Here is a 14,383-nt window from a genome sequence, read left to right on the forward strand (position 1 = left end):
ACAGAGTGAATACATCATCAAAGTATTCTGAACTGCTGTTTCAATCAAACATGTGCTCTTGGACGTTGTTTGCAGTGTCTTTACCTAAACTAAATTGCAGTCTAATGTTGAAGCCAATTTGGTAAAAATAATGTCTGCATATGGATTAAAATATATATATATATTTACATTTTATTAATGGGCACTTGTTTAAAAAAACTATTCTCTTCCCTGTGATGCATGACAATAAAAAAGATTAAGCCTCAGATAAAACCTATTTTAATCAAAGCATGGACTTTCAGACCTGTGACAATTGACTTCTAGTGAGTGATCAGAGGGAAGATCATTTCAGGAAAGTATCTATCAGTGTTTAATAATTTAACAAATACAACTTCCACTAAAAGTGGCCTCTTTGATTTTGGCTTTAAAATCTCAATCACTTTCCAAAGAGCTGCTCTGACTGGTGTAGGATTGACTAATCTCTCTCAAAGAGACTAGAAAGAGCTTTCTATATCTCATGAAATCAGCTGTCCTGGAGGAATATGCAAATGCCTTTGGGGGGATTATAGATGATAAATATGATGATAAATACTTTGCCATGATTCAAGTTCCCTCAAATGACACAAGTTCCCTCAAATGCCTTAAATCATAACAACTTCACTCTTTAAAAAAAAGGGTTCCAAAAGGGTTCTTTGGCTGTCCCCATAGGAGAACCCTTTTGGGTTCCATGTAGAACCCTCTGAAGAAATGGTTCTTCATGGAACCCAAAAGAGTTCTACCTGGAACCAAAAGGGTTCTTCAAAGGGTTCTCTTATTGGGACAGCCGAAGAACCATTTTAGGTTCTAGATAGCACCTTTTTTCTAAGAGTGTAACATATGCTATAATATAATACAAGCAAATAGTTAATGAAATGAAATGAAATTGTATTTGTCACATACACAGAATACATCAGGTGTAGACTTTACCTTGAAACGCTTGCTTACGAGCCCTTCCCAACAATGCAGAGTTAATCAATTATATAACAAGAAAAATAGTGACACAAGAGGAATAAAATACACAAGAATGGAGGTATATAGAGGTATTGTAGTACCAGTACCAGATCAATGTGCAGAGGTATGAGGTACTTGAGCTAGATATGTAGATGAAGGCAGAGTAAAGTGACTAGGCATCAGGATAGATAATAATAAGGTATTTGAGGTAGATATGTACATGATAGATAATAATAAGGTATTTGAGGTAATAGTGACTAGTGACTAGGCATCAGGATAGATAATAATAAGGTATTTGAGGTAGATATGTACATGAAGGCAGGGTAAAGTGACTAGGCATCAGGATAGATAATAATAAGGTATTTGAGGTAGATATGTACATGAAGGCAGGGTAAAGTGACTAGGCATCAGGATAGATAATAATAAGGTATTTGAGGTAGATATGTACATGAAGGCCGGGTAAAGTGACTAGGCATCAGGATAGATAATAATAGGAGTAAAATAAAGAACAGAGTAGCAGTAGCAAATGAGTGCAGAAGTGGGTGTATGTGTGTTGTGTCAAGTGTGTGTGTGTGTGTGTGTGTGTGTGTGTGTGTGTGTGTGTGTGTGTGTGTGTGTGTGTGTGTGTGTGTGTGTGTGTGTGTGTGTGTGTGTGTGTGTGTGTGTGTGTGTGTGTGTGTGTGTGTGTGTGTGTAAATATGTGTCAGTTTTGTGTGAGAGTGTCAGTGTAGTGTGAGCGAGTGTGTGTGTGTATATATAGTCTTGTGAGTGTGCACAGAGTCATTGCAAGATGGGGTCAGCACAGATAGTCCAGGTAACCATTTAATTAAATATTTACCAGTCTTACAACTTGGGGGTAGAAGCTGTCTCGGAGCTTGCTGGTCTGAGAATTGATATAGAGGTCCTGGATGGCAGGGAGCTCGGCCCCATTGATGTACTGGGCTGTCCGTACCACCCTCTGTAGCGCTTTGCGAGCGAGGGCAGTGCATTTGCCACACTAAGCGGTGATGCAACCAGACAAGATGCTCTCGATGGTGCAGCTGTATAACTTTTTGAGGCACGAGGGCCATTGCCAAATCTTTTTAGACTCCCGTAGGGGAAGAGACGCTGTCGTGCCCTCTTCACGACTGTGCGGGTGTGTGTGGACCATGTTAAGTCCTTAGGGATGTGGATGCCAAGGAACTTGAAGCTCTCAACCTGCTCCACTACAGCCCCATCGATGTTGATAGGGGCGTGCTCTCCTCTCTTTCTCCTCTATACCACGATCAGCTCCTAGGTCTTACGGACGTTGAGGGAGAGGATGTTGTCCTGGCACCACACTGCCAAGTCTCTGACATCCTTGGTGTAGGCTGTTTCATCGCAGTCGTGATCACACCTACCAAACCAAATCAAAACCAAATTGTATTTGTCACATGCGCCGAATACAACAAGTGTAGACTTTACAGTGAAATGATTACTTACAAGCCATTAACCAACAATGTCGTTTTAAGAAAAATATGTATTAACTAAAAAATAGATGAGTAAAAAGTAAGAAATTAAAGTAACAAATAATTAAAGAGCAGCAGTAAAATAACAATAGCGAGGCTGTATACAGGGGGTACCGGTACAGAGTCAATGTGGAGGCTATATACAGGGGGTACCGGTACAGAGTCAATGTGTGGGGGCACCGGTTAGTCGAGGTAATATATACAGTTGAAGTCGGAAGTTGGCATACACTTAGATTGGAGTCCTTAAAACTCATTTTTCAACCACTCCACAAATGTCTTGTTAACAAGCTATAGTTTTGGCAAGTCGGTTAGGACATCTATTTTGTGCCTGACACAAGTAAATGTTCCAACAATTGTTTACAGAAAGATTATTTCACTTATAATTCACTGTACCACAATTCCAGTGGGTCAAAGGTTTACATACACTAAGTTGACTGTGCCTTTAAACAGCTTGGAAAATTCCAGAAAATGATGTAATGGCTTTAGAAGCTTCTGATAGGCTAATTGGCATCATTTGAGTCAATTGGAGGTGTACCTGTGGATGTATTTCAAGGCCAACCTTCAAACTCAGTGCCTCTTCACTTGACATCATGGGTAAATCAAAATAAATCAGTCAAAAATGGTAGACCTCCACATGTCTGGTTCATCCTCGGGAGCAATTTCCAAACGCCTGAAGGTACCACATTCATCTGTACAATACGCAAGTATAAACACCATTGGACCAATCAGTCATCATACCGCTCAGGTAGTAGATGCATTCTGTCTCCTAGAGATGAACGTACTTTGATGCGAAAAGTGCAAATCAATCCCAGAACAACAGCAAAGGACATTGTGAAGATGCTGGAGGAAACAGGTACAAAAGTATCTATATCCACAGTAAAACGAGTCCTATATTGACATAACCTGAAAGGCCGCTCAGCAAGGAGGAAGCCACTGCTCCAAACCGCCATAAAAAAGCCAGACTACGGTTTGCAACTGCACATGAGGACACAGTTCGTACATTTTGGAGAAATGTCCTCTGGTCTGATGAAACAAAAATAGAACTGTTTGGCCATAATGACCGTCGTTATGTTTGGAGGAAAAAGGGGGAGGCTTGCAAGCCGAAGAACACCATCCAGCATCATGTTGTGGGGGTGCTTTGCTGCAGGAGGGACTGGTGCACTTCACAAAATAGATGTCATCATGAGGCAGGAAAATGATGTGGATATCTTGAAGCAACATCTCAAGACATCAGCCAGGAAGTTAAAGCTTGGTCGCAAATGGTTCTTCCAAATGGACAATGACCCCAAGCATACGGACAACATAGTCAAGGTATTGGAGTGCCGATCACACCTCAATCCCATAGAAAGTTTGTGGGAAGAATTGAAAAAGCGTGGAGGCCAACAAACCTGACTCAGTTCAACCAGCTCTGTCAGGAGGAATGGGCCAAAATTCACCCAACTTATTTTGGGAAGCTTGTGGAAGGCTCCCCAAAACAGTTGACGCAAGTAAAAAAAAAATGTAAAGGCAATGCTACCAAATACTAATTGAGTGTATGTAAATGTCTGACCCACTGGGAATGTGATGAAAGAAATAAAAGCTTAAATAAATAATTCTCTCTACCATTATTCTGACATTTCACATTCTTAAAATAAAGTGGTGATCCTAACTGGCCTAAGACAGGGAATTTTTACTAGGATTAAATATCAAGAATTGTGAAAAACTGAGTTTTAATATATTTGGGTAAGGCGTATGTAAACTTCCGACTTCAACTGTACATGTAGGTAGAGTTAAAATTACTATGCATAGATAATAAACAGAGAATAGCAGCAGCATAAAAAAGAGGGGCAATGCAAATAGTCTGGGTAGCCATTTGATTAGCTGTTCAGCAGTCTTATGGCTTGGGGGTAGACGCTGTTGAGAAGCCTTTTGGACCTAAACTTGGAGCTCCGGTACCGCCTTCTGTGCAGGTGGCTGGAGTCTTTGACCATTTTTTGGGCCTTCCTCTGACACCACCTGGTATAGAGGTCCTGGATGGCAGGAAGCTTGGCCCCAGTGATGTACTGGGCCGTAGGCATTACCCTCTGTAGTGCCTTGCGGTCAGAGGCCAAGCAGTTGCCATACCAGGATGCTCTCGATGGTGCAGTTGAACCTTTTGAGGATCTGAAGACCCAAATCTTTTCAGTCTCCTGAGGGGGAATAGGTTTTGTCGTGCCCTCTTTACGACTGTCTTGGTGTGCTTGGACCATGATAGTTTGTTGGTGATGTGTCAGCAGCAAACTTGATGATGGTGTTGGAGTTGGGCATGGACACGCAGTCATGGGTGAACAGGGAATACAGGAGGGGACACCCCTGAGAGGCCACCATGTCGAGGGTCAGCATAGTGCAGGTGTTGTTGCCTACCTTCACCACTTGGGGCCGGCCCGTCAGGAAGTTCAGGATAAAGTTGCAGAGACCTACATAAAATATACTACAGTTCACTATAAAATACTACAGTACTTCCTAGAATTCTGTAGTAAACTGTAGTATACTGTTGAATACTATACTACAGAATACTATAGAATACTGTAGAATACTATACTACACACTGTAGTATTCCTCGATCAAGTGTAGTACTTAGTACAGAATTGTGTACTATACTGTAGAACACTACAGTCTGTAAAAACACTACATTTAACTTTAGTAAATACTACAGTATTGCATTTGCATATACCCTATCTGTTCTCCTCCCCCATATCCCAATTTGTGCCACCCGTAAGTGAGAAACCTTACATGCTAAGTGTAGCTCATACAGTGCCTTTGGAAAGTATTAGACCCTTGACATTTTCAAATTTTGTTATGTTACAGCCTTATTCTAAAATGGATTTAAAAAATATATATATATATCCTCAGCAATCTACACACAATAGCCCATAATGACAAAGCAAAAACTTTTTTTTAATTACATTTTTGCAAATGTATTATAAATAAAAAACAGAAATACCTTATTCACATAAGTATTCAGACCCTTTGCTATGAGACTCGAAATTGAGCTCAGGTACATCCTGTTTCCATTGACCATCCTTGAGATGTTTCTACAAGTTGATTGGAGTCCACCTGTGGTGAACTCAATTGATTGGACATGATTTGGAAAGGCACACACCTGTCTATATAAGGTCCCACATTTGACAGTGCATATCAGAGCAAAAAACAAGCCATGAGGTCGAAGGAATTGTCCGTAGAGTTCCGAGACAGGACTGTATCCCCAAGAACACAGTGGCCTCCATCATTCTTAAATGGAAAAAGTTTGGAACCACCAAGACTCTTCCTAGAACTGGCCACCCGGTCAAACGGAGTCTTGGTTAGGGATATGTCCAAGAACCCGATTGTCACTCTGACAGAGCACTAGAGTTCCTCTGTGGAGATGGGAGATCCTTCCAGAAGGACAACCTTCTCTGCAGGACTCCACCAATCAGGCCTTTGCGGTAGAGTGGCCAGACGGAAGCCACTCCTCAGTAAAAGGCACATGACAGCCCGTTTGGAGTCTGTCACAAGGCACTTTAAGACTCAGACCATGAGAAACAACATTCTCTGATCTGATGAAAACAAGATTGAACTCTTTGGCCTGAATGTCAAGCGCCACATCTGGAGAAAACCTGGCACCATCCCTTCAGTGAAGCATGGTGGTGGCAGCATCATGCTGTGGGGCAGGGACAGGAAAAAAGTCGGCAGGGACAGGAAAAAAGTCGGAATCAAGGCAAGGATCAACGGAGCACTACAGAGAGATCCTTGATGAAAACCTGTTCCAGAGTGCTCAGGACCTTAGACTGGGGCGAAGGTTCACCTTACACCAGGACAATGACCCTAAGCACACATCCAAGACAATTCAGGAGTGGCTTTGGGACAAACCTCTGAATGTCCAGCCAGAGCCCGGAGTTGGGCCAGTCAGAGCCCGGAGTTGAGCTTGAGAGGATCTGCAGAGAAGAATGGGAGAAACTCGCCAAATACAGATGTGCCAAGCTTGTAGCATCATACCCAAGAAGACTCGATGCTGCAATCGCTGCCAAAGGTGCTTCAACAAAGTACTGAGTAAAGGGTCTGAATACTTATGTAACTGTAATATTTTCGGGGGGGTTCTAAAAAACAGTTTTCACTTTGTCATTATGGAGTATTGTGTTTAGATTAATGAGGGGGGAAACCGATTTAATCAATTTAAAAATAAGGTTGTAACATAACAAAATGTGGAAAAAGTCAAGGGGTCTGAATACTTTCCGAAGGCACTGTATTGTGTTCCCTACAGGTTATAGAAAAGAACAGAAGCTCTGAACTCTCCAATTAGAACACCTACCTATCTACAGATTATATCAAATGTGCTCTTTTAGTATTTCTTCAGTAGGTTTCATCAAGTAGAAAGCCACCCAATTCTATGTTAACAATAATAAATAAAAACCACTTCTGTACAATAATATATACATTATACAATAATGTCCCCCAAAACACTACAGTAAATACTGTAGTATAAACAGAACTTTTTTAACTTCAGTATTTATACTGTAAATACTACAGCATACCACAGTAAACACTACATTGAATACTATAGTATTCCTACATAGTACACACTATAGTATTTTTTCATGTGGGGAGGTGTTCAGTCCTAAGGTCCCCAGCTTGGTGATGAGCTTGAAGGGCATTATGGTTTTGAACACTGAGTGCAGTGCAATCGAGATTGCATTATCTGCGGATCTGTTGGGGCGGTATGCACATTGGAGTGGATTCAGGTTGTCTGGGATGATGGTGTTGGTGTGTGTCATGACCAGACTTTCAAAGCACTTCCTAATTATAGATATGAGTGCTACAGGGCGATAGTCATTTAGGCAGATTATCTTGGTGTTCTTGGGAACAGGGACAATGGTGGTCAGCTTGAAACATGTTGAGATTACAGACTGGGACAAGGAGAATTTGAAAATGTCCATGAAGACACTTGCCAGCTGATCCATGCATGCTTTGAGAACATACCCTTGTATTCTGTCTTGCTTGTTTAAAAGTTTTACTCACATTGTCCACAGAGAGCGAGATCACATGGTCATCTGGAACAACAGGTGCTATCATGCAAGACACGGTGTTGTATTCCTCGAAGCAGTGTTGTATTCCTTTGGGAGTTCTGCATCATTTGGCATGTCATGGCTTGGTTTACGTTTTGTAATCCATTATCGTCTGCAAGCCCTGCCTCATACGACAAGCGTTGGAGCTGGTGTAATAGGATTCCACCTTCTTTCTAAACTGTCCTTTTGCACGTTTGATGTCTCGTCGGAGGTTGTAGCATGCTTTCTTGTATGTGTCCATTTCTGTGTCCTCTTCCTTGTAAGCGGTAGCTCTAGCCTTTAGCCCATTGTGGATATTGCCTGGTTTGGATACGTTCGTATAGTCACTGTGGGGATGATGTCGTCTATGCAAACCCCTCCCCTTTTGGACTTGCATGAGGCCACTTTCATCTGATTGTGCCACTGCATGGAGAAACCACTGAGTTCTATGTACATAGTCATCCAGCTACGTCTCTGCAAGGCATATAATATTGCAGCTTTTCAAGTCTCTCCGATAGAATCTCAAATTAATTTCATCTATTTTATTCTCGAGTGACTGGGCATTTGCCAATAGAACGGAGGGGAGCGAGGGACGATATTCTCTTCATCTTAATCTCACCAGGATGTCGGCACACCTGCAGGGTTTTGGTAGTCCATGAAACAAATGAAGGGGGTCCAGTATAAACAACAGAATGGAGTTGAAGTTAGATTTGAAGTCGAAATCGAGGTTAGTACTGTCTCTGTCTATCTGATGTCCAGAGGTGCTTGGCAGTCATGTGTGATAACAGTATGAACTCTTTGTACAAAAAAAGTAAAGAAAACATGAAAAACCGTCAGTAAATACCAAAGTCTGGTTGAACCCGTAAGATGTTGCCCTTCTCCGACAATGTCATCTTGCATCCCCATTAGAGCAGACTGACTCTACCTAATACCCAGCACTGGTCCCTCCATGATCTGAACCATTACTGTTCTGTCAGAGAAGATGGGAAGGACTGGAATGGTGGTTGTTAGAAAAGATGGTGGAGGAAATGGGGTTTGATAGCAGTGAATGCTACAAGGTACCTCATGTCGAGGCAGAAACTGGTATCCCGGGGAGACTGATAAAGGGGAGATGGGATAATTGAGGGTGCATTGACATGGGGTTTCTCTACCATTTCTCGTATTTTTCCATTTCTACCCTGTAAATAGCTGGGTGTCTCTCGCTGCTATCTGTTTTATGAAGCCTCCAGCCAGGTAATGGTGTTGGCAGAGAGTGAATAGAACAGAGGCATGACATTCTGCTTTGCACTTTCAATACACCCCAAGACAGTCACGTCTACATTGACCATTTACAAAGGGCCATGCCATTACCCCTCGTGCAACCTTTTCATACCATCTATAGACGTTGTGAATGTATCTCATGTGGGGTTCTGTGAGAATTAGATTTTTCTATAATAACTGTTTTATGAGGCCTAGATTTTTTTCTCTCACAAAAGATACACACATGTATGACTCAAGAAAAAGTGTGAGTTACGAGCTCAAAGTTCAAGGCCTAGATTCAATCAGATCAAGTGTTAACCTGCAATAGCCAACACCCGCATAGCTGATGTTTTGGTGTCGGTGGTGTTACTGCGTTGGAGATGTCAGATTGGTGAGCAGCTGCTCTTGTCAAATTGAAAATCATTATTGATGGAAATAATGAGAGTTTCTATCAGCCTAATCAAGGTGTAGATTACATCACACATTCCAGTGTTCCAACTTGTAAACACAGCTGCTTACTAATGCAACTCCGTGCAGCCAATGGCAATGGTCGGGACAGCTATAATTCCGGGAGCTGCTTGTGGAGATGACAGCTCTAATGCAGTTCCACCTCCGACACCGTCAAAACACAAGCTATGCTGGTGGAGGCTAGCATGAATCTGATTGAATCGAGGCCAATATTTGGATTCAGCCCCATGAGCCCTTGGCTTTCAGATGTAACTCCTGTAATCACAATACTAATCACAGTTGGAGGATATTAACCCAGTTTTTAAGGGCTAATGGAGCAATCTCAATGGCCCTCCGCTGTCTCCGGTTATTGTAGTATTGCAATGCTAATGGACTAGCACAACTGTTTCACTGTGGGCCTCTCATCCATTCTCCATTGTGAGATGTCCTTCTCATGTTCTCAATGTGCGCATCCAGCACAGGTACATTTAAAATGTCCATTGATAGCGTTCTAAGCAGGCTTGTTCATGGCTTCATTAACCATGAGAAGAATATGAATTGGCAAGCCTGGAGAAAGTGGTAAACAAACACCAAAGATATAAAGATACCCCCCTCTTGGCCAATTACCAGATGAAGTAGAATCACCATTTTATAGCAGCAGGACATTGAAGTTCCTTGGGGAACTCTTAATGGAAAAACACAGACTGATTACTTATCCTTTGCTCCTGCACTTTCTTCTCCTCTAACAGTCCTCATCTCTGTTTTCTTTCCGTTGAAGTGTCTCTCCTACGTTCCCATCCTCCAAACAGGGGGCCCATGAGATGCCGCCACAAAGCACTGCTTGACCTTTCCACAATCAAACGGCCAACAGCTGAGGCCCTATCAAGCCCCCAGTGTGAGCTACTTCAACAGCGCTACTTTGCCAAGAGATTGCACCCCAGGTGTCACCTAACAAGATAACACACAACCACTATCATAGCTCACTCAGAGCCAAATCGTGACTCGCAATCTTAAGCTAGGAAAACACCAAGCGCCAGGGTTCTTCTCTGCGACAGGTTGTTTCATGGTGAATCCTGGCAGGCTAAACACCGACCAGGTGAGGTGACAAAGTACTGTAGTTTCGGTAGCTGTTGCACAGTATCGTTTTTACCAATTGACCAATCATAGTACTCCAACAAAGCCCTTGAGCCATGATTAGACATGTCTGAAAGTTTCTTGTTTTAAATCGCATTAAAACTAATTTCCTGTAATCCAGGTCACCACACAATGGAACCATCCAGTTATTGAACTATATTGGCTCGGACGCATCAACAAACAGTATGGACACATCAACATACAGTATGGACACATCAACATACAGTATGGACACATCAACATACAGTATGGACACATCAACATACAGTATGGACACATCAACATACAGTATGGACACATCAACATACAGTATGGACACATCAACATACAGTATGGACACATCAACATACAGTATGGACACATCAACATACAGTATGGACACATCAACAAACAGTATGGACACATCAACAAACAGTATGGACACATCAACAAACAGTAGTGTAGTAAAAGATATGGACACTAGTGTAGTAAAATATGGATCAAGCAAACAGTAGTGTAGTAAAAGATGGATGACACGCATGTTTAACACTAGTGTAGTAAAATATGGATGGCAAGCATGTTTAACACTAGTGTAGTAAAAGATGGATGACAAGCATGTTTAACACTAGTTTAGTAAAAGATGGATGACAAGCATGTTTAACACTAGTTTAGTAAAAGATGGATGAAACCATGTTTAACACTAGTTTAGTAAAAGATGGATGAAACCATGTTTAACACTAGTGTAGTAAAAGATGGATGACAAGCATGTTTAACACTAGTGTATTAAAAGATGGATGACAAGCATGTTTAACACTAGTGTAGTAAAAGATGGATGACAAGCATGTTTTCTTTTGAACTCCGCTCCTGCGCGAAACAATCCCTGGAACACAACCTTTGCTTCGCAGGCCAGTGCACTCCCACCTTTCTTTAACTTCAGGACACATAGCCCAGTGGTAAGCAGTTACCATACACTCTGTTTGCAATGTACATTTTCTTCGTTTAACACAGATTTTAGCATAATTAATGGAAGCAAGACAATCTGCTGCTAATTGATTCTGTGTTCAGCCAGCTGATTCTCATTCACTGGAGCCTTTTTCCACTCACTCTTTTTCTCTCAAACACAAAAGGGTGAAGGGCTGGCTTTCTTTATTAATGAGCACCATCTGTGTTGAGCCTGAGAAAGGAAGAACGAGGGAGGAGAGAGAGAGAGAGAGAGAGAGAAAGGAGAGAAGGAAAGACAAGGAACAATGTTCAGGTAAAGCCAAAGAGGAGCAAAGGTCTGGAGCAAAAATAAATATTGAAGACCATTCTAAAATGGCAGGATGTTTAAAAGTTTTATAATATAACTTTATTATTAACTGTGCGTCCTGATGCTAGTGCCAATGGTAAGTTGCTATTTCCCCTACGGAGAGAATTCGAACTCTAAACATTACCTCAGCCTGACTTTCTCTTTTCCATAGAGTCACTCATTTATTTCAGTATCTTTTATGCAAACTGAACCCGTTCAGAAGTGCAAGCAGATGTCTCCTCTCCGTTTGGTGAATGAGGGTGTTTCAGGTATGGAAATTCAATCCTCTGCAATTTGTCATTGAGTGCAAACCGTGCAAAACAGGTTTTCCTTTTTTTCTTCACTGCAAACCAAAATGTAGGCAGCAGGACAAACATTTGAGACAGAGTGCCAGATATACTGTACTCAACACATGACAGATACCACAAAAGGACAATAGTCACCTAAGAAACAACAACAACAACTGTTATAGATCACCTAGGAAACAACAACAACAACTGTTATAGATCACCTTGGAAATAACAACAACTGTTATAGATCACCTAGGAAACAACAACAAATGTTATAGATCACCTAGGAAACAACAACAACTGTTATAGATCACCTAGGAAACAACAACTGTTATAGGTCACCTAGGAAACAACAACAACTGTTATAAATCACCTTGGAAACAACAAGTGTTATAGATCACCTAGTAAACAACAACAACAACTGTTATAGATCACCTAGGAAACAACAACAACTGTTATAGATCACCTAGGAAACAACATCAACAACTGTTATAAATCACCTAGGAAACAACAACAACTGTTATAGATCACCTTGGAAACAACAACAACTGTTATAGATCACCTAGGAAACAACAGCAACAACTGTTATAGATCACCTAGGAAACAACAACAACAACTGTTATAGATCACCTTGGAAACAACAACTGTTATAGATCACCTAGGAAACAACAACTGTTATAGATCACCTAGGAAACAACAACAACAACTGTTATAGATCACCTTGGAAACAACAAGTGTTACAGATCACCTAGGAAACAACAACAACAACTGTTATAGATCACCTTGGAAACAACAAGTGTTATAGATCACCTAGGAAACAACAGTACCTCAAGTATTTTTCCCCAACCCGCTGTACCAACACTTGTTTCCTGAACAGGCGGTCCTTATGGCACATGAATCCTCTGCATTATTCACCCAGTGATCAATGTTTCAGGACAATAGTCATTTTATCATTGTTAATGAAACAAAGTTATAGATCACCTAGGAAACAACAACAACTGTTATTACTAGGTGTTATAGGAGGAAACAAATCAATGTTATAAATCACGCTTGGAAACCTCAAGGTTAGAGAGAATGATGATGAATGTTATAGATCTAGGAAACAACATCAAGAGGTTTAAATCACACAAACAACAACAACTGTTTAGATCTGGAAACAACAACAATGTTATAGATTATCAGCAACATCTGTTATAGATCACTAGGAAACAACCTCCATCTTAAGTCCTTAAACAACAACTGTTATAGATACTAGGAAACAACAACTGTTATTCCTAGGAAACAACAACATTCAACTGTTATAGATCACCCTGGAAACAACAAGTGTGATCACAATGCCACCTTTAGCAGAATGATAATGAGCTTATTGTTGTGTACCAACACTTGTTTCCTGAACATCCTCATGAATCCTCTGCAAACCTGATCAATGAGGACAATAGTCATTTTATCATTGTTAATGAAACAAGAGCTACTCAACTCGGTGTGAGGCAAATCAATGTCACGCTGCGCCTCAGGTTAGAGAGAATGATGATGAATGAGTCGGGCGCAGAGGGTTAATACACAATCAACGCAGGTTAGATCTCATGTATTTATCGATCTGTTCATGTATCCTCAAACTTAAAAACCTGTTGAGGGCACATTCCACTGTTATTCCTCAAACAAACCAGAATGATAATGAGCTTATTGTTGTGTTACATATCCTCAAACAAACCTGTTGAGACGTGTCTACATCCTCAAACAAACCTGTTGAGAAGTGTCCATATCCTCAAACAAACCTGTTGAGACGTGTCCATATCCTCAAACAAACCTGTTGAGACGTGTCCATATCCTCAAACAAACCTGTTGAGACGTGTCCATATCCTCAAACAAACCTGTTGAGAAGTGTCCATATCCTCAAACAAACCTGTTGAGACGTGTCCATATCCTCAAACAAACCTGTTGAGACGTGTCCATATCCTCAAACAAACCTGTTGAGAAGTGTCCATATCCTCAAACAAACCTGTTGAGACATGTCCATATCCTCAAACAAACCTGTTGAGATCTGTCCATAGCCTCAAACAAACCTGCTTCATATTGCTATACAGTAATAAACATTGTATTTGTTGATTAAATTAAGCCAGAGCCGCCAGTCATCATGGAGCAGCCAGAGCCGCCAGTCAGCATGGAGCAGCCAGAGCCGCCAGTCAGCATGGAGCAGCCAGAGCTGCCAGTCAGCCAGACTCTTCCAGATCTGTCAGTCAGCCAGACTCTTCCAGATCCGCCAGTCAGCCAGACTCTTCCAGATCCGCCAGTCAGCCAGGATCTGCCAGAACCGCCAGTCAGCCAGACTCTTCCAGATCCGCCAGTCAGCCAGGATCTGCCAGAACCGCCAGCCAGCCAGGATCTGCCAGATCCAACTACCTGCCTGAGCTTCCTCTCAATGCTGAGCTTCCCCTCAGTGCTGAGCTTCCCCTCAGTCCCGAGCCTCCCCTCAGTCCTGAGCTGCCCCTCAGTCCCGAGCTGCCCCTCAGT

This window comes from Oncorhynchus masou, chromosome 31 (assembly GCF_036934945.1).
Source record: "Oncorhynchus masou masou isolate Uvic2021 chromosome 31, UVic_Omas_1.1, whole genome shotgun sequence".
Taxonomy (NCBI): domain Eukaryota; kingdom Metazoa; phylum Chordata; class Actinopteri; order Salmoniformes; family Salmonidae; genus Oncorhynchus; species Oncorhynchus masou.